Genomic DNA, 22,037 nt, shown 5'->3' with positions numbered 1-22,037 from the left:
GGCAATATATGTTATCTAATTTATTGTTATTTACCATATGTTGCCAGCAGTTCCAATAAAGCACGCATGACTTTGGACAAGGCTGCTCATATTTGAATCCTGCTTCATCTTTTAGTAGTTGAACCTAAGCAAGTCATTTTATTTCATTGTGTCTCATTTCTTTATCTGCAAAACAGTATGAGGACAAAATGAATTATCATACACAAAACATTAAAAGATCTTGAAGATTTACAGTTCCTTTATTTAGGACTCTAAAATTAAACAGGTACAAAGAAAGAATCATTGCATGCTGGATATAAAATATTATGATACAATGAACTCATAATTTTTATTTGAAATAGTTCTATGAAATATATTATTTTATTCTTACTTAGCAGTAGTAATTTATTTTAAAGCCAAAACTCACATCAAAGCATTTGTTTTAGTGCATCTTCTCTTTTATCAGAGAATAGTTATAAATTAAGAAACAGTACAAGGGGTGGTGTTTTTACTTTTAGCTCAAGAAATAAAACTTAAAATTTATCAACAACTGAGAATTTTGGGAACAGTTTGAAGATATGTCCCTTTAATATAGATATAACACAGTTGCTAAAGGTTAAAACTGGAACAATTTGCAATATTTGAAAGGTGCCAACCTTGAAGTATCTCATACAATGGGACAATCTGCAAATATGTATGTTATCCTCAAATCCAGTCAAGATGATTAGAGCATGGGAGGGGTGTGGAGTGGAGGTTAGAAAGCAATTATCAATCAGGAAAAAGTTATAACTTAATCATTCTATCATGAAATTTTCTGACTACAATTCAATCCCACACACATTTATGCCAGGCTGGGATGCCAAGAATGATAAACATTAGTGTTGCAGTCACTCAAATGCCATTGCCTCTTTTTAATTCTTATAGTAAAAGTAATAGTCTGTTGACTTAAATCCATTTCCCATATGTTTGTCCATAATCTGACTGATTAAAAAGATAATTGATTTCCAAATTATAGGAACAAAGTCAAATCTTTATTTTATAATAGATATGTCGGGCAAATCTAAAATAAATCAATAGGTTGTTGAACTATCAAATCAATATTAAACTTTATGGATATATTTTTATGAGGCTATCCTGTGATAATCAAGTTCACATTATATTAAAGTACATCTTGTTATATTTGATATCAATAAGCAAAGATTTCTAATAAGTGAGCATCTTCATGTCAGAGTTTCAGAAGTAAATTTCTAAGAATTTTGGTATTTAACAATAATGGTGAGGGTGTTGCAGGGTTGAGGATAACATGAAAGACATTGTCTAAGAGATATTTATGTGAGTAGAGTTTTGAAAAAGGACTGGAATTAGAATATCAAAAAATAATATTGTTTTCACCACTCTCCTGTAAGAAGACACTTTATCTAAAGGGGAGGTTTGAACTATGATAGAAAAAGATTGAAGAGAAAAAAAAAAAAAAACTATTCTAGTGGAGAGAATTAAAAGAATGCAAATTTCCCTTATGATGATGATAATTATGACAATATTAAGGGCAACTTGTTTTTATGCAGAATATTATATGGGTTAATATTTTAAAACCACAAATTTCATTGGAGTTTAGTAAATTGTTTGCTAGACTCTGATTAAAAAAAAATGAGGCACCAAAAGCTAGAAAATATTCAGGAATCAAAAAATCGTATGATAATCCCTTCCTTGTCAAAATTGCATTAAATGTAAATAAGTAAACTCTCTGCTCAAAAGGCAGAGATTGACAAAATGGATTAAACACATGATCCAAATGTTTCATCTTTAGATAATTTGAGGTTTTTGAAAAAAATAGCTTGAAGGCGAAGGACTGAAAAGAGACATTCCTCGTATTAGTAGTCAAAAAAGTAACCAGAATAAAGCTGAAAGGTCTAGACTAATAACAAAGAAAATATACTTCAATTAAAAATATAATTGCTGGTATGGCAGTTTATAGGTATTTGATTTTTCAGTTATAAAAATGTTAAGTTTTTTGTGGATTAGAGCCCTTGGTTCCAATTACTTCTGATATATTTTGTCTATATTCAAGTGTTTAAATATATCCTTAACTATATGGCCAAGATCTTAGGTTTTGTAGTTAGAGTGATAGGGTTCAAATCCTACCAATACCAAATACTAGCTGCACAACCCCACTTAGTCAGTAAGTTGTTCAAACCAGCGTGGTGGTGTAAGGATGACCCCCTACCTGATAAGTTGTCATGCAAATAAAAGAAGATGATGCATATAAACATTTAGCACAGTATCAGGTACATCATTAGTACATTATAAACATTAGATGTTTTATGATAAGATGATCAGCTTTATGATAAGAATTACATGAAACAAAATCTAACTAAAGTCACAGTATAATGCCTGGCACTAAATAGTGCTTCCCTAAATCTTAATTCCATATCCCCTTCTCTACCTTCTCTAATGCTTATGCTTAAATATTTGATTAGTTTTCTAAATTTTGTCTGGTAGTAGCTGAGTTTAACATCTTTGTTCTCATTTGACTTATGTGTTTTTTTTCCTAACATTTATAACTACTTGGGAACAAAAGTATGTGGATTTACATTTTTTTTATTGCTATATTACAACCTGAATTATTAGTGTTGTGGCAGGATGGCCACTAAGCAGGTTTTCTAATCCTGCAGATGGGGTAAAGGAGAGTGCTGGAGCCCTCGGTGGCTTTCTCAGGCTTTTGAGCTCTTTAGCGTAGTGCAGCAACCAGGTACACAGCAGGCAGGGGTGCGGAGGGCGGGCGGGGCAGGCAGCCAGTAGGCCTCCAAGGCCCTGGCAAGTCTTCACTTTGGGCTTCTCTAGCTTCTTTCTCCCCTTTTCTCTCCTGCCTCTGTTTCTCCTGGTGCTTATCTCAATATTGAGCCATGGCCCACAGAAGTAAACAAGGACAGCTTACAGCAATGTTACAACTGTAGGTGCCCCATCAGGCAGTGCCATCCTAATGATGGGAGGGCAGAGAAGCGAAAACCATTTAACCTACAATTAGCTACTATTCTTCACAATAGAAAAATACCACACTAATCTGCTCTTTGTTTCTTAATTTAGGAACCGCTTTGTGATAAGGATCCCTGTTCCACCTCTGGTTATATGTGGTAGAAATGTCCTTTTTGTCCCCTCAGATTTACATAACACACAGAATATGAGGAAATGTTTAGTCACTTTTTTAAGAGATGAGGTTGGGAATGCGATTTCCTCACTAAAAAGATGAATGTTTGCCATTTGAGACATGTATGGACTGGAGGGGATTATGTTAAGTGAAATTAGTCAAAAGGAAAATGACAAATACTGGAGGACATCACACTCCGTTATGTGGACTCTACAAACAAAGCAAAGGAACAGATGGAGAAAAGCAGACCTTAGAAACCTGGCTGTAGAACTGAGGTAGCCAGTAGGGCAGGTGGGGATGGGAAGCTAAGGGTGAAGGGATGCTAATGGGGAAAGGCGGTCAATGGACTATGGTGGAAGATTATTGGAGTTCTGGTGGTCAGTATGGTGTGATAACATATACTGCAGAGATGTGAACACACACCCCTAAAACATACACAACGTTGTTACTCAAAATTACCTCAATAAACATATAAAAAATAAAGAAAAAGTAAACCAGTCATTAGTGAGCTTTTCAATTCTGGATAATGAGCGATATAGTAGTAGGTAAACATCTGAAATTTTGGAAGGCTTGAATAACAATTTACAAACTGCTCTAACAGATACACAAGTAACACTGCTCTGTTCCCAAAAAGACAGAGAATATACTTTAAAAAAAAAAGTTATCTATACTTAGGTGTGCAGCATGCTGTTTTGATAGACATACTGAAATGATTACTACAGGCGAGATATTAGCGTAATCCTGTACTCAGAGGGTGACCTTCACCCTCCTCCCAAATGAGGGTGTGGCCAAGTCTTGTCAGTCAGGACGGTTCTGTCCCCAGACAGGTCAGACAGAAGCCATTCTCTCAAGGGGCAACCAGGGAAGTTGGGGTGCTGGGTATGTGGTCCAATTCCTTCTCTCTTAAGAGACAGGGAGCTGGAGTTCCCGGGTGACTTCTGCTATGAGGTGGGGATATTAGGGGGTGGGGCAGGAAACCTGGAACCTCCCCCTTTCCTGGGGACCACCCTGTTACAGGGAGGAGCTGTGGTAAAGATCTGCGCTCCTCACACTGCATACCCACACCTTTTCACTGCTGCTGCTTGCCTCCCCACAACCTCACTCTTGAATGCTAGGCCCTCTCATACTCTGAGTAGGTGTGTCAGCTGGAGGCTTGGTCCTAGCTCTGGAGCAAGGGGCAGGGCTCGGCAGGAAGTGCTCACCTGCTCAAACTTCCAGGAAACTAGCGAGTGCAGCCCACTCAAGTAAGTGATTGCTGTCACTTACACATCACTTAAAAGTCTAGCAAAGCAGCAGGAGAAGCTGGGCACTAGATATGCAGCCAAACCCTTCCAGGAAGAACGTGGAAACTAGACTTTATTGCTGCAGATGGCCAGAAAGAGGTGTCTCAGGAGAGTCTGCAGGATTTTTCAAAACCTCCACTGTTTTCTGTGGCCTCCGAGGTTAGCAAAAGCCAGCCTTGAGTGGTGCGTGTGCGCCCAGTTTCCAGGGGGTGAGGAGTCAGACCCTGAGGTTGTGGCCAGACAAGACAGGGCGGCGGCCGGGTACCATGGCTCCTTCCAGAGGAGGCTGGGCTTGCGCGCGCATGTGCGTGTGCGTGCGTGCGTGCGCATGCGTGTTTCTGCCGGATGTGGTGGGGGGAGGGAACAGAGAAAAGGGCGGGCACCGGATGTGCCCCAGGGCCTTACACCTGCACGTGCCAGAGCTCCGCCCGTCGCCACCGCAGGAGCGCCTCTGGGTTGAGACATCAGTGAGTTCTTCAGGTCTGACCAGCAGGAAACAGCCAGTTCCCAGAACACCCTTTCAGTTCCCAAAGGTAGGTGAGTCAAAACCCAAACCTTTAGGCAGCAGTCTGAAAAGTGGGAAGCGTTGGGATGCTTGATGTGCCTCTAGGTGGTTCCAGGTAGATGCTGCAAGCTGGGCTTATTGCCACTGGCTCTGTGTTGAACCGCAGGGACAAGCTGCACCAGGGCCTTATGTCAGTTTAAAATGACCTGTTTTCTGTGGTCCCTGCGAATTGGTGAATGTCTGACCTTGCCGATTCTAGAAACAGGTAAATTAGGGGTCAGTCCGTCTGTTGGCATCGGTGAAAGTTGGGGCAGTGCATGTGTGGTCGAAGCCTTCATTGCTAAGAGAAGCTAGGAGTTGAGGTTCTTTCTAGATTGTTGGGTATTGTGCCAGGTTTCGGTTTACGATGAGAGTATATATCAGCTTTTCGGGTTTGTATCAATGTGGATATTTTCTAGTTTCCGGTTTTCTCTGGCGGGGAGGGTAATTGATGCGCGTATCTATACACCCTACAATGAGAGGAGGGAGAGTCAGGGGCTTTGTATTCTGTCATCGTGTTGCTTTCACTCCCGAAGTTCTTTCCAACATTTCCCTCTCTCCTTACCCCCCTCCCCCCGCAAAAAAAAAAAAAAATGCTTATAGGTTGGAAAGAGTTTCATAAAATTACAAAATATCAACTTCACTTAGCGTAACATTCCTTGGCTACAATATAGCATTAGATATTAAATAATAAATAGAAGTTTGCAAACTTTTTGAACTGAAATATACAAATGAATGTTATAATGAATAAAATATCTTATTATTGCATAGCATCATGTGTGCAGTTTAATGAAACTAAGTAAAATTTGGAAAGTATTTTATAGTTTAAATGTGTTTAAGAAAATTGGAAATAATAAATTTTAGTAATCATTTTCTTAAACATGCTGGAAAAGATATTATCAACCCAAATACATTGTAAAAAAATGATAAAATAGGAAATAATCAAGAATGAAACAAGTATCAATGGAAATGATCAGTAAAACAAGAGATGTTTTTAAGATTAACAAAAAGAATATAAGAACATGTATTTAACTGATTTATAATTAATATAAACATGATGAAGTGGCAAGATAATTCATAAATTTGAGCTATTCTGAAATTTAAAATCTTGCAATTCAAAATAATAGAAGACAGTTACACAACTGGCAAAATATTTGGCATATTGGACAAAGACAATTCTTTTTTTTTTTTTAAAGATTTATTTATTTATTTATACAAGCACTGGGTACAGTCAGAAGCACAGGAGCGTGAGAGAACGCGCCAGAGCAGAGAGCAGAACAGGCAGAGGTGACGAAGTACACTGCTGAGGGGAGTAGCGGGCGGCAGGACAGGTCTGCGCACCAAGTACGACACTCGCCGGTGGCCGGGGATCGAACTGGCGCTGCAGAGGCAGCACTCAACCGCTGAGCCACCAGGGGAGGCCTGGACAAAGACAATTCTTACACAAAGGCAGTGTGATCGTTAGAAATATTAAGAATATAAACTATATGCAAAAAAAAACAAATGCAGGTAAAATAAAAACAGAGCTATCATATAATCTAGCAATCACAATTCTGTGGATATGTCTAAAGGATAGGAAATCTATTTCAAAGAGATAACACACTCATGCTCTAGATAGATAGGGAAACAACCTAAGTAGAATTTAGGTTCCCACGTAAAGGAAGAAATCCTGCAATTTGCCACAACATGGATGAACCTGGAGAGCATTATACTAAATAAATTAACCAAAGACAAATACTACATGATCTCATTAATACTATATGTAGACTGAAAAAGTCAAACTAGTAGAAACAGTAGAATGGTGGTTATCAGAGTATGGAGAGTAGGTGAAATGGGGACTTTTCAGATAAAAGGTACAAACTGTCTGTTATAAGATAAATAAATTTCTGGGTATCTAATGCACAGCATGGTGACTGTAGGTATAAACCATATTGTATACTTGAAATTTTACTAATAGAATAAATCCTACTGGTTCTCATTACATATACAAAAGTCCTAATTATGTAAAGCGATGAATGTATTGATTTGATTGTGACAGTCATTTCACAGTGTATCTCAAATCATAATATTGTACAGCTTATACATATACAATTTTACTTGGCAGACATATCTCAAAATGGCATGGGGGGGTGAAATGTGGGGGAGGTAATCCTCCTGGTGATTTTGAAGCACACAATTTTTAGAAAAACTCGCCATAGAGATTTTAATTGACATTTACATTTGAAATTTATATCAGTTACTTCACATTGTACAAATTAAAATGCATACAATTAATACAATAAGATAGTTGTTTAAATCAATTAAAACCAGTGAATAAGATAATTTTGCATATGCACCTAATCAAAGCATATCTTGATAAAAATAATTGGTGATGATAATGGTTAGTGTACTTTGGATGAAGGTTCTTACACACTTCAAGGCAAAAACTTAAATTAAAACATAATACAGGGCCTCCCCGGTGGCGCAGCGGTTGAGCACTGGGTTGTGAAGCTGCCCGCGGCCTCTGTGACGCCGTTTCGATCCCCGGCTGCTCCCAGGCCACCAGAGGAGGGTCCCACATGGCGCGCGGACCTCTCCTGCCGCCTGCTGCTCCCCTCAGCAGTGTACTTCGGTCCTTCTGCCTGCTCTGCTCCCCGTTCTGGCTCTGGTGAATTCTCTCACCCTCCCGCACTTCTGACTGTACCCAGTGCATGTATAAACAAACAAACAAATAAATAAAACATGCCTCTACAAATAAATAAATAAATAAATAAAAACATAATACAAATCAATTTAGCAAAATACATTAAGGATTATAAGAAACTCCAATAAAATTTGTACCGATGATTAATGTAGGTAATGAATTAAAAAATATTTCAAGTAATGAATTTAAAAAAAACACCCCGAAACTCTTAACTTACATATCCAAAAAAGTTTAATAGGGCACTGCTTATGAAAAAAAAAAAAAATAGAAACTGTGTAGGCATTCCTAAAAGGAGGACTAGTTAAAAAAAATATGGTACATGGGCATTATTTTGTGTATTTGTGAGGCACAACTCATTATTTATTATTTCTTTTCCTCTTTACACCATCACATGGGTTTTCTCTCTTTAAGGCATCTATATGGTGTGTGTTATGTGGGAACTGACTGTCCTAATTTAAAAGTATAAGTAAGTGTAAGGAACTTAGTGAGTGACATGCAATGCACCAAACATATGCCAGTCAATTTCCACTGTTTTCCCTGGATGCAGTGATTGGTTCACTGAAAATCTGGCAGGTATTCAACTTAAAATAACCAAGAATCTAAATAATAGTGATTTTATTAAGTACACATTTACTTTTTGATCATGCAGCAAAATCAGAGTTTGGCAGGCTGAGTCTGGTACAATAGTGCCACAATCCATCACATTAGTAAATCTGTTATTTCTTTTCTCAGCCAACCTTAGCAAAGTATATTTCATACTTAACATGCCATAGTCCCAAACTGGCAGATCCACAACTAGTGTGATGCCCACCTTCCATCCAAGAAGAAGGAAAGGGGCAAAAGACAAAACATGCATTTCAGCGAGTTTTTCACACCTAGACAATTTTCATTGGAGCCATTGCACCATTACTATTTGCAACTCATCAGTCATAGACACAGGATGTGTGTGCAGTGATGATTTTACTTATTTGAAGTTTTGTTAGTAAACAAGAGGAAGAGACGAGACAAGATAGTTAACAGACAAAGGTTGGCATAAAAAAGGGTTGGTTTGTACAGAGGCCTTGATTTTTTCATTGTTCAGGGAGAAATGTTTGCTTTAAATATTTAAATATACTTTAAATGCCATTTTTGTATATATCAAATAATGCTTGATTAGTATTCATCATCAGTGCTCAATTATATTCTTAATAAGCTACCTGCTGATAGAGAATGAGATAATAAATTTTAATGTTATTTGGGAATAATTTGTGTTCTTATAGAAATAAGCTACATAAAATTGTCTTAAATTACATTATGAACAAATTATTTTCACTTTATAAAATCTTTGCCTTCAATATTTATATATGTTTTAAAGGTTAAGTATATCTTGATGTCTATCCTATGCTGTCTTATGATGATGTTTAATGGTGAAAAGATTAAAAAATTTATAACCTTGCTAGGTTACAAATGAAAGGAGATTTGTTTTTAAACTCAATCCTATACTTACTAATTATGGGTTCCTTAGCAACTATCTGAAAATCAGTTTCTTCATCTATAAAATGGAAGTAATTATGGGTATTCTCAGAGGACTTTCATGGGAATTCAAGGAGAAAACATATGAGAAGCATTTTAAAAACCATTCACATTTTATACATTGACCTTTTTTTTTCTTTTCCCTATTATTCATGTATAAAGCATGACCTTGAGTTAATCTTTCGAATTAATGTCATGTCACGTAACCTCAGTTTTATCCCAAGCTCTACCATGATGGAATTTTATTTCACTTAACGCTTTAGAAACACTCTGGTATCATTTACTGAGCTGAAGCAAGGGGAGAAGTTAGCCCTAGGCATTAGTCTAACAGGCAGACTCTCACCAAACATATGGGCAGTCAGTGCTTCAGTGGAGAGATCAAAGTGCAGTGGATGGCCTTTCTCTGGATGACTTCCCCAGGTGCTTAAGGCTCTTGAAACAGCTGTTTAAATGGAGGCACAGCGGGTCTCTCACTCTTCTCTCTTAGAATTGTGGTTGCTTTGTAATGTTCCCAATGGATTTTTTTCCCCTTACAAATTGGCCTATAGATTAGGCATGACAATTAGCACTAGTCAATAGATTTAGAGGGAAAAAAATTATCTGGATCTAAAACTAAACCATATTGTGAACTTATGAAACATATGGTGTAAATTAAGTTAGAAGATTATAAATGGTCAGGCTAGAAGGGACCATTGAGACTGTATAGGCCGTTGTCCTCATTTCACAGATGAAGCTGATGATTTTGCATTCTTCTATTCTTATGGTCACCATCTCTAAAACTGATAAATATGGTGGGAGGAAAAAAAAAAAGAATTTTGCAGACTCATTTTGTTTATGTCTATATTTTGAATAAATCTAAGCATGAACAAGACACATACATTTATTAAAACATTATGAAGTATTTGAGACTTTAAAACCTATAAGACAACTCTCAAAATTAAAAGCATTATATGTTTTTCTCTTGTGAACATTTTGACTCAAATACTATATTTATTCTAAGTGTAGACTTTTGCTCAGGGCATGGTCAAATCTTGTCATTAATACAAATCTATCTCCTAGAAGTAATCTATTAAGTAACTTATTCATTCATTCATCATTCATTCATGTAATAGCCCAGTCAATATATTATAAAATGTCTATTTCTGTCTTGGTATTGTATTAAACATTAAGACTTTAAAAACAAGTGGTTCTTGAAATTTAATGAAGAAAATGTAGTTTAATTAAGAAAATTGACTCTAGAGGTAACTTGTCTTAAGGTGGACTTTTTCTGCATCACTATCTAAGAGGCCTTCAATGAGTTATTTAATTTTATGACTCTTAGTTTCCTCATCTGTAAAATATTCATATAATAGTATCTATTTTACAAGGGTTTATGAGGATTAAATTAGATAATCCATGCATAATTTTAACATACTCCCTGACAATCACTATTTATAATAAGTGTTCATAATTTTTAGCATTAGAAAATTCCTATACAGTGACAGATCAGAAAATTGCACCAGTACTCACAATATATAAAGTGTGAAAAAAACATATACTTATGCCTATGGCATAGAAAGTCATCAAATCTGTGGTTGGAAGATAAGGTCACAATTTCCTAAGAAGTAAATGTTGAAATTACCTTTTGTAGATTTTTTTTCATAGGCAGTTGGCAATTATTTAAGAGAAATATAATATATAGAGTAAATATTCCAGGTATATTAATTCATTTGAATTTTTGAGTGATTGCTTTGGTAGTGATATGGCAGATAGCTTGAACAGTTTGTTCAAAACAACTGCTTTAGGTGTATTGGTATACTACAGCTGATAAATTATGTGTAAAATAGCTTAAGAGAGAAGATCAATTTTAGAAACATTTAGAAGATTGACTTAGCTAGTCTTAGTTCTTCTGATTGCATGTGGAAAGTGAGGAAGAGGAAGGACTTGTGTATAGCTCTCCAATTCTCTTTTAAAAAAGTGGCAGTGAAATGAAGATATTTTCTACACTATATGAAGAGGTGTTCATCACGCTATCATCAGGTAAATGCAGATCAAAACCACAATGATATAGCACCTCACACTTGTGAAAATGGCCCATATCAAAAAGACCAGAAACAACAATTATTGACCAAGATGTGGAGATAAAGGAAATGTATTTCACTGGTTGTAGAAATACATAGTAGTACAACCTCTATGGAATATAGTACAGAGGTTTCTCAAAATATTAAAGATATATCTATAATATGATCTAGCAATTCCACTCTTAGATATCTACCAAATGAATGCAAAAACATCAATTACTAGGGATATATGCACCCTTGTGTTCATTGCAGCACTGTTTGCTGTAGTTAAGTTATGGAAATAAACCAAGTACCAAATACAGATGAGTGCATTAGGAAGATGTAGTATGTATGTGTGTGTATGCAATGGAATAATCCTTTATATGCAATGGCGTATTTCTTGGCTGTAAAAAAAAATACTGCTGGTCATTTGTAACAAAAAATTACCCTTGGTTATTTGTGACAATATGGTCAGAGCTGGGGGATTATGCTAGGTGAAATAAGTCAGAAGGAGAAAGACAAATATCAGATGGTATCACTTTTATGTGGAATAAAGAGAAATAAAACAAAGGGTTAGACAACACCAAACCAACAGAAATCTGATTTTACAGAAAGCTGACTGTAAAAGTGAGGTTACTGTGGGAGGAGTGCAAGGGGGGAATGCAAAGTTTTGAGGCAGTACAATGGACTATGTTTGAAGAACTATGGATACCTTGGTGGTGGGTGTGGTGTGGTGTCATGCATCTGAGTTGTGAACCTGTGTCTCTGAATTACATACAGCATTGCCCTATCAGGTTGCCCTTTTCTTTTGCAGTACTTTATTCAGTTAAATATTGTTTTTGTTTTTGGGGGGTGACCAGACTTGATAAACTGATGAGTTTATAAACATAATCCTTTTGTGTTTTGTATGAGTAAAATTATTCAGATGATCTGTAGTTCTTGAAAGGAAATTACATGAAAACTGTGTATGAAACTAAAAATATCTTAACTGTAAAGTAGGTAGAACTTATATGTGTGGGTGAAATTATTCAATGGGAAAGGATGCTTTGGTCAAGTTTAGGTTTAAAAGACTTGTACTAGATAAACTAAAGAAATGATCAATTGGTAAAGCTGTCAGGTACATTTGTGATGAGGTAAAGAAAGGAAGAAGCACCTGAGGTATGTAATATTTTGTGAACATATTACCTCAGCTCATTAATATGTTTCATGTTCAGTTCTCAGGGGGGGAAAAAAAACTGCGAGACAGTCATCATTATTTCAAAAATTAGAGTGAGATTCCCCTTATGCAATATTTGCCAAATCACACACCTTATATTTGTGGGTGCATGCAAACCAACCTGACTCACACCCTTTGTATATTAATATCTCATTTTATAGCTAGAAAAGTTAGAGACAAAAACAAAGAATAATATCACACAAGTCACAAGAAGCAATATTTCATGAATGAGAGTGTAGAAACACTAGTAGAATACTTTTCAAGAAATTTACTAGTTAAAATGATAAGACTATTTCTTTGGATTGGTATTTTTTTTTTTCAGAGACTGAAAAATCTTTCCACTTCAACCTCTTATAACTGTAGCATCTGTGTTTTCTTAGATGCAACTTTGGAATAAAATTTCATTGAATTAATGTTTTAATCATTAAGTAAGTTGTGCTTTATGCAATGAAAAAAATTGTAATAAATAGAATTTATTTCAGCAACAGTATATTCAGGAAAGTTATCTAATTTATTAGAAGATATTGTTTGATTATACAACTTACAGTAAAAGTTAGGAAAGGGGCAGTTACTATGGTAGTGATTCTTCATCACCTGGAGTTTCTTGGTTTTGAAAATAGAGAATAGAAAGAGGAAGAGGAAGAAAGGGAGAATTGACAGAGAAAGTAGATGGCAAGAGATTTTGCATTATAAGATCTGAATCCCTTTAAGGAAGTATTGATAAATTCTGTACTATAATTATAAGAAGTTTTATTCTTTAGTTTTCCTTACCAATAAACTTTACTTTTGTCTTTTATAATAAATTGTCCACAATAATTTATCTTTTGCAATATTTACATTTTCTTCAACTCTTGCTAATATATAGAGTAAATTTGTCATATTTTCTCATCGTTGCATTTGTTTGATTACACTTAATTAAACCAAAAGTTTATGTTTCTATGACTTTTTTTATGACTTTGGAAGTGAGATTATAGTTTTTTTTTTTTTTTTTCCCCTGGCCGTTAGTAAGCTTAGATTGACTCCTTCTCTCCCAAAGTGAAGAAAATATTGGGGATGTTGCTGACACAAGGTAAGGACATTATCCTGGGTGAAGAATTATGCAAAATAGAAGCAGCATTACGGAACAAAACTGTCTGTTTACAAAATCCCATCAGAAAATCAGCCTGAGTCACATAGGTGTATCCATGTGGTGCTAGATACCTTGCAGTGCCCTAAATTAATAGCAAGAGTATAATTGACTGAGGGATATTTGTTCAAATTGCCAGAAGTTGAATCTCAGTAAATAGCTAAGTGCCTGTGTCTGATTTTTTAATAGTAATCTTTCAAACTTTCTCACAATGGCAGTAAATTTAGAAATTCCCTTATTTTCCTCTATTTTGCACCAAAATATTTGCATTGAGTTGCTTGCAATGTGAATTAATGCTAAGTATTCAATATGAAAAGCAGTGTGACATTCATTTTTAAATTTCATGCTTCGTGTCACTTCACCTCCCTCCTTACTAAATTACATTTGGTCACACTTTAACCACACAAGATGATGCAGCAGTGTTATATCTGGAAGAGGGGCAAGTAGGTGGAAAGGTGCAGAAGTGTAATGCAAAAAGATTAAAATTTTGTTTACAATGATCCAATAAAAAATTATAAAGCTATGGTCCATAGGCCAAAATATTCTTAAGGATAATGAAGCTGATTCTTGCAACCCTGTATATATTTGTATTTGCATGAAGATTAATCCATTCCTTTCAGTTCATTCATTAAAATATTATGTGTATATATTTGCTGTAATCTTATTATTTGTAAGGTTTGACATTAATATAGTAGACTTACTGTATTATCATTGCTTTGTATAATGCAAAAATTACTTAGTACTATTGCAAGATCCCAAAGAAATAAAAACTGTGTGAGATTTATTTATTTATTCATTTACCTATTTATTTATTTATATTTATTTATGCATAGAAGAACTGGGGTGTAGGCCAGAGGTACAGGGGATAGAAGATTTACCAGAGACAGAGTGGGGAGCAGAACAGGCAAATTTATTGCAATACACTGCTAAGGGAGCAGTTGATGAGACAGGAGAGGTCTGCTGAACCGTATGTGGCTTAGCTCCCTGGCCAGGGATCAAACTCAGGCCATAGTGGTGATAAAGCTGAGACTTAACCCCTAGGCCACCAGGGATGCCCAGAATTGTGAAAGATTTTAACGAGATAAGAGTAAGTGGAATTTCAAATAAGCTAGTAGCCTATATGATCTTTAAATAGTATTGATTTAATTAGTGGTTGCCTACTAAATATTAGACATTATTTAATATCTTGAAATGTATACACTTTACATTTTACAGATGAGAAAACTAATTCTTAAGAGAAGTCTCTTTTTAAGCTATACTAGTACTAAGTAGAAATACGGAATATATGTCCAGATGTATCTGACTTAGGAGCTCATATTTTTGAATACTTATCTCACACATTCCTTGGCATAACTGATTCTCTATTTTTAAGAAGCTAAAGATTTATATAAAAGACAAGAGATATAGACAACATTAAAAATAGATCTGTTATATGATCTAGCAATCCCACTACTAGGTATCTATCCAAAGAACACAAATAGGCTAAATTGAAGAGACATGTTCACTGCAGAAGTATTTACAGTAGCTGAGCTATGGAAACAATTTAGGTGCCCAGTGACATGTGAGCAGATTAGGAAGGTGTGTATGTACACATAGTGGCATACTACTCAGCTTTAAAAAAAAAGATAAAATCTTGCCTTTTGGGAAAACATCGATGGAACTGGGGGAAATATGTCAACCTAAGTGAAATATGTCAGAAGAAGATAGCAAATACTAAATGGTATCACATGTATGTGGGACATAGGGTAACAAAACTAAGGGTCAGATGAAGCCAAACCAGTAACAAACCCTAGAAATCTGATTGTAAAATTGAAGCTATAAGAGGGGGGGAGGGGGAGGAGAAAGGTCAACGTGAAGACAGTTATACAGCCAACTAAAGTGGAGGAATGTGGGTACCTGGTGGTAAATGTGATATAAAATCATGTTACCTCCATTAAGTCTATCAGTAAAATATAGCACATCTACAATAAATAAAGTATATATACAATTATAATTTTTAACAAAGACACATATATAACTACTGACAACATTTACTATAGTACTTAACACAAACTCTAGACTACATCTGCTTTAACAATATCTACTCCCCCTTTTTTAGAATTTATTTATTTATACAAGAACCAGAGTACAGGCCAGATGCGCGGGAGTGTGAGAGGATTCACCAGAGATGGAGCGGGGAACAGAACAGGCAGACTGATCAAATCCACTGCTGAGGGGAGCAGCAGGCGAGACAGGAGAGGTCTGCTTCATCATGTGGGACCCTCGCCTGGCCAACCGGGTTTGAACCAGCACTGCAGAGGCTGCAGACAGCTTCACAGCACAGTGCTCAACCACCTGCGCCACGAGGGGAGGCCCAGATTCTACTCCCTTTGAATGGAATTATGAAGTCTGTTTTCTCATCTATAAAGTGTACCTTATAGTACCTATTTTATGGTGTTTTTTGTGAGGCATCAGTGTAATCATCCATGTAAATTTAACATAGTGCCTTGAAAATTCTAAAGAACCCCATAAATGGTTTTACAAACTTATCAGTTGTGATATGCTTATGTCGTGAAATTTATTGGCAAAGATTGGAAGGAGAAAGGGCAAGGATAATCTGGATGAGGGGATGGTGTCACAAGTGCATAGATAATGAGTGAAACAATTTTCTTGGACATACTGATCTTTCAGGCCCAAATGGTAGTAGATATAAGGTCATAGGGAAGAGCAGAAAATAATACTGAAATTTATTTTAGTTGTTTTGGAGGATGGATGCCTTCCTTTTGTGTGACATTTTTGTTATATTATTGCTCCTATAAAGTTTACTCTATATATAGTGTATGTTGAACAAGGTACTGGTTAACCTTATAGAACTGCAGTCTTGTCTTTTATGCCAGGATTTGTGAAACTCTATCAAAACAGCAAAATAATCTTTTCCTCAACATTTTTATTTTTCTACAGGACTTTTGTTATTGACATTATGAGTGTTTTATTTTTGTTGACTTGTAGGAAAAGCCTATTATTATTTCTCATAACTGAAACACAAGGGACATAAGTTGCATGATGTCTAAAGAACTTTATAGACTAGTCCTTTGTAACCAAATGATAAAGAAATGCTTGTAGACAGTACATGCTCTAAAGGGAAGTCTATAGAGAAAGTTGGACGTGTTTTAAATTTCATTTTTTTTAATAAGTATATTTTCTTGCCTGGAATTTGGCAGTTATATGTATTGGGTAAAGTCATATCAATAATTCACACTGGCACCTTAAAACTTGCCAACTAGAATGTTCTACAGACTGAGGGAAAAAAAAAGTGTTCATAAGTGCAGGAGTAGAAGAGGCACAAAGTATTATCCAAAGGAGTGATGAGCTGTCAGGAGAGAGGACCAGGAAGAAGAATTCAAGAATCAAGGAATCCTACTTGGCTAAATAGTGAATCTTCCTGTTCTTTAAGGGACTTAACTTTGTTTTGTGATTGACATTGCTATTGATTATTGAGCATTTTGGTTCCTTAATGATAATGATAAAAAAGAGCTTATTTTACTTTCCCAGGTTATTAAATGATCTATTTTACTCAGCACTCTGAAAGATTATATAATTTATCTTGTCTAATAAGGCAGAAAAATAGTAGTGATATATTACAGGATTTCACTTTGAGCACATGAATTAATGCTAGAAATAGGCTTGAAATGAAAATATTTAAATGTGAAATATCTGCTTCTAAAGCAGTACTCTTGAGGATGTTGATTCATCGTGCTTTTCCCCACATTACTCTGAGTTTAGTTAGATACTGACTACATATATATGTACATGTATGCTTATGTATACACACATATATGCACACACACATTGTGTATATCAAATGGAATGACAAGTTTGAAATATTTTTTTCCTTAAGAAGTAAAATACAGCCTCCCTGGTGGCCTAGGAGTTAAGTCTCAGTGATATCACTACTACAGCCTTAGTTCAATTCCTGGCCAGGGAGCTTATCCACATATGGTGCAGCAGACCTGCCCTGTCTTGCCCTTAGCAGTGTATTTCAATAAATCTGCCTATTCTGCTCTCCACTCTGTCTCTGGTGAATGCTCTCACACTCCCCCTACAAATCTAGCCTGCACTCCAGATCTTTTATGCAAAAAAAAAAAAAAAAAAAAAGAAAGAAAGAAAATAGATGATTTAGCTATTTCAGCAATTGCTACTTTTGTCGCCTTGGTAATATTATTTTCTTTAATGTAAATAAAATAAGAGCTTGAAAACCTTTGTATCAAAATAATAGAAAGCCCATTACTTTGATAAAGTTCCCTAATCCTGCTGTTTTCCTTCAGAAATTGTGCTTTATGTAAAAAATATGTTTTTAGATAATGCATATTGTTTCCCAAATGCTAATACTTAAAAGTATATATCATACATATGAAAAAATTATTTTTTTTAACAATTACTAGTATAAATTTAGGAAAGGAAGACTCTTCCTACAGTGTAGTTATTGATATCCAATGAAAGTGGATTACATTCTACATAGACATAGTTATTTATAAGATAAATCACACAAAAAGACACCAGACCAGCAATTAGGCAGTCTTTTAAGTGAGCATGATGTTAAATTTTAAATAAAGTAGAAGAGGACTACTATGGGTGCCTAGGTGGTGGGTGTGATACTATACCGCTAGGTCATAAACAATATGGTAAACCTATGTTGCCTCAAAATGAGTGAGTAAATAAATAAAGTGAATGAATGAACTTTTGCATGTCCAAATAGGGCAACTCTTATGTTAATGTATACTAATTATAGCTCCATTAGCCAAATAGTCATCTAGGACTATGGCATAATCTTGCAGATGGAAGTTTTCTGTAGAGAACAAGGCAGAATGAGTCTGGTCCTTAACATTAGGAGGGATTATATAAAGTTTGTATACTAATTTACTCCAGTTAGATAAATATTTTAATCTTTATGGCATGAACTTTTTTTGTTATTACGGCTGCTGTTATTCTTGGCTAAAACTTAATTCTAACAATTCAGCTTGCCATCCAGTAAAGGGTCATGATGAATAGTATATGAGGGAAACAGAGGATATAAATGTCATAATGCTAATTGTGTACAAAGTGTATAATGTTATATAAAAGAGGATGTGAGAGAGAATTAAGGGGATAAGAAGACTAGAAAGAAACAACTGTGTTCATTTTAGTATTTACATTTAGTAGAGATTATAAGTGAATTATTTTCTTCGTATATTCTACATTTTTGCTTGAAAAATATTTTAATAATTTTATAGCTGTAAAATTGTGATTATTAAAAGTTTTAAATATTGATTATGCCCAGAAAAATGAGGAACTTTAGTTTGCAGCAGTCTCACTCACTGGTTTCCTTATTTTCTGTCAAACCCTGTTGATTATGAAATAAACACATACCTTTACTCCAGTGATTTTATAAAGGGCAGTTCAAAAGATGACTAAAGAGTCATTATAAACATTGAGTGTACAATCGGAAAAGCTATACCTACATCCCACAGAGTTTCCAATATTTATATAAAAGTTCCTTAGAGGAACTGCATAATAGATTTAGTAAATCAAAGAATTATAAAGACTTTCACAAATATAATTGTGAATTACAGGAGGCAAACTAAGTTATAAACTAAAAACACATACTTTCAGTAGCAGAATGTTACAGATCACAGAGGTATACCAGAGGACTGAGCGCTTTATTTACTCTAATATGCAAACATGGGCAACAGAGTGAAAAGAATATTTTAGCGAAGTCCTGATTCCTCATTGCTTATCAGGTATCTCAAGAAGCGGTCCATGCTACCTCTGCAGTTGACTAACACTCTTACCTTGTAACTCCTGTGGGCTCATGAGAACAACTTGCAGTTCTGAGAACAGAACAAGCAATGCCTTTCTTTGCATATTTTTAAACTTGCTCTTTGTGTAGTTGGAACTGTTTTTATCTTTTCTGCTTTATTCTACTCATTCTTTAGATCTCAGCTCATGTATCTTTTCCTTTGAGAAAGTATTTCCTTCTGTGGCCCAGTCATCTTTAGCAGTGTTCTTTCTATATGCTCCCTTAAGTACCCTTTGCTTATCTATATCAGAACACTTAAAATTTTGCATTGTGTTGATTTATCTTTTTGTCTATATTTTCCCCAATTTTATATATATATACATATATATTATTTATATTATATACATATATTGAATATGAATAGAGCTTTTTTCACTGTTTTATCATAGGTGCTTGGCTTTATTGCTGACACATAATAATGATACTGAAAATGTTTTATATGGATGGGTAAGTGAGTAACAACCTGAAGCCAAACTTCATGGTAATTGGGCATTGTTTATTAGGCCACATTAGTCTCTTTATAAGAAAGGTGTTATTTATGGCAAAGAATTAAAAAAGATTATATGTCTAGATTTACTAAAATTTAAGTGGAATTTTAGCATGATTTCAAAATGCAAATTTTTATATATGGTACAAACTCAAAATACAGAGAGGAATCTTTCTTTAATGTGTTCATTTCAAGATTTGAAAATAATTTGCGAAGAATGGTGAATACGCACTAATTTGTATGTAATTTTTTTGAAAATTGAAAAGTAAAGTGTAAATCTTACTTACACAGTACTACATATGGTATACTAATTAGTAACTTGGGGAAATTTAAAGTAGTTTTAAAGAATCTAATTCCTGAATCATTGGTATAAATCCAGGAGCATTCTCAGTGACATGATATAAAAATAAAATAAGCAAACAAAAAACTGTAAAATTTGTTGTAGATAATGTTTAGGGATAAAAATCACTTGATTGAGCATGGCTATACTAAAATTTTTATTATCATTAGTCATGTGTTCATCCTTTCTGAACCTCAGATTCTCTATATGAAAAGTGGAGAATTCATGGTTTATATCTATTTTATAGGTCATATGGAAAATCAGTGCAGCAAGGTCAGTGAAAAGTCTGAAGAATGAAGTCATAAGCAAATATAAGATTCCTTATTGATTTTGTTGGGCTATGAAGCATCTCACAGATAGGTTTCTAGGACAGTAGAATGCTATCAGAGCAGAAAATGGAGATGAAAGATCTCAACTAACCATTTAGAGAAGTGATAATTTGATCATTTCCTTTTTAGGTACAAAGGTTAACAGAAAAACAGAAGCAATATTAACAATTCTTAAGAACAACTTGAATGTGTAATCAACATCTTAGTGTCTTACAATTTGTAAAATAACTTCACATATTTTTTCACATTTTTTTTAAAGATTTATTTATTTTTATATAAGAGCTGGGGTACAGGCCAGAGGCATGGGAGGGTAAGAGGATTCACTAGAGACAGAGCAGGGAGCAGAACAGTCAGACGACAGAAATACAGTGCTGAGGGGAGCAACGGGGGGAGACAAGGCGAGGTCTGCCGCTCCACGTGGGCATCTCTGTGGCCGGTGGAGGCTGCAGACAGTTTCACAGAGCTGCGCTCAACCCCCTGTGCCACCAGGGAGACCGCTTAAGTACTTTTTATAAGTGAGGAAAGTTAAGTTCAAAGCTGATAAGCTGTATTTGAAACTCATGAAGGAAAGACACATGGATGACCTTTTGCTTTTAGATTCTATGCTCTTTTCTGTACAACCCATTGCCTTTGCTATGGCGAGATAATAATTATTGCTTATTAAAGTAACATAATGGACTTGATGCTCAAGAGCACTAAGAATAATATGACTACGGATTAAAAGTCTAATGATTTGTAGCAGATGGCATCCCTTTTACCTTTGGGACTGAGATATCCCGGAGGTTGATATCAGATAGCCACAAAAATTTATATTTTTGCAAAACAGTTCTTTCTCTCTTGTTTTCTACATGATTTCATGAATGAGACTACCATCAAAAATAATGTAAACTCAGTATCTTTTAATATGTCTAACATTTAACATTCCCATCTACTTAAAGAAGGGGCTGTGGGGAAGGGATGTGTACCTTCAGCATGGTCTGAGTAATACTTAAAAAAGTATCTTAGATAAAGTTCAATATTCCATATGGCTAAGTGTCTTAAAAAAACAACTTTCTGTAACACTTCAATTTTTTAACTGTTAATTGCCTTTTAGTTTTGAGTGGAAAATCAATCAGTAAGCCTACTCTCTACAAAAACTATTTCTTGAGGCCCAGAGGTCAAATCAAAGTCCTTAATTTGGATGAAGGCATGGTATGTTTGCTTTTAACTTAGAAGTCTAAAATAGTGTTTCTTTATGCATCTACCAACCAACCCCCTGCCTGCCTAGTCCATGCCCTTTCAATCTTTATCTCTTGGGTGAGAGTTGAACAACTGCATTTGAAGCTCTCCTATGTTTTCCTGAACCACTGGCCAAGTGACAGCAGTTCATCACAGAGAGAGCAACCCATTTTGTCCTTATGCAAATAATATCCATTACTATTACTACAAAAAGAATTTAAGGTTTCTTCTAATTTCCCCCTGGCTACATTAGCATTTGAATCTCAGCCTAGGAAACTTTTAATATTTACCACTAGAATTCATCCACCTTCTGGTTAGGTA

The 22,037-nt window shown here is 35.2% G+C and overlaps 2 long non-coding RNA genes across 6 annotated transcripts in view; one reads left to right on the top strand and one right to left on the bottom strand.

Moving 5' to 3' along the window:
* The window catches only part of LOC119253389 (uncharacterized), a 264,080-nt gene extending 259,386 nt beyond the window's left edge, over positions 1-4,694 (bottom strand). For all 5 annotated transcript variants that reach the window (XR_008553290.1, XR_008553291.1, XR_008553292.1 and 2 more), the window contains exons 1-2: positions 4,327-4,694; positions 35-165 (exon numbers count right to left, since the gene is read on the bottom strand). This is a non-coding gene — a long non-coding RNA (uncharacterized LOC119253389). The remainder of the gene's footprint in view (positions 1-34; positions 166-4,326) is intronic.
* Positions 4,695-4,817: 123 nt separating this feature from the next.
* The window catches only part of LOC129146491 (uncharacterized), a 473,759-nt gene continuing 456,539 nt past the window's right edge, over positions 4,818-22,037 (top strand). Inside the window, exon 1 of the long non-coding RNA XR_008553288.1 lies at positions 4,818-4,940. This is a non-coding gene — a long non-coding RNA (uncharacterized LOC129146491). The remainder of the gene's footprint in view (positions 4,941-22,037) is intronic.

The sequence above is a fragment of the Talpa occidentalis genome, unplaced genomic scaffold (assembly GCF_014898055.3).
Source record: "Talpa occidentalis isolate TD23 unplaced genomic scaffold, MPIMG_talOcc4v2.1 talOcc4.2, whole genome shotgun sequence".
NCBI classification, from domain to species: domain Eukaryota; kingdom Metazoa; phylum Chordata; class Mammalia; order Eulipotyphla; family Talpidae; genus Talpa; species Talpa occidentalis.
The sequence above is the reverse complement of the archived record's forward strand: the minus strand, read 5'-3'. Positions and strand labels throughout refer to the sequence as shown.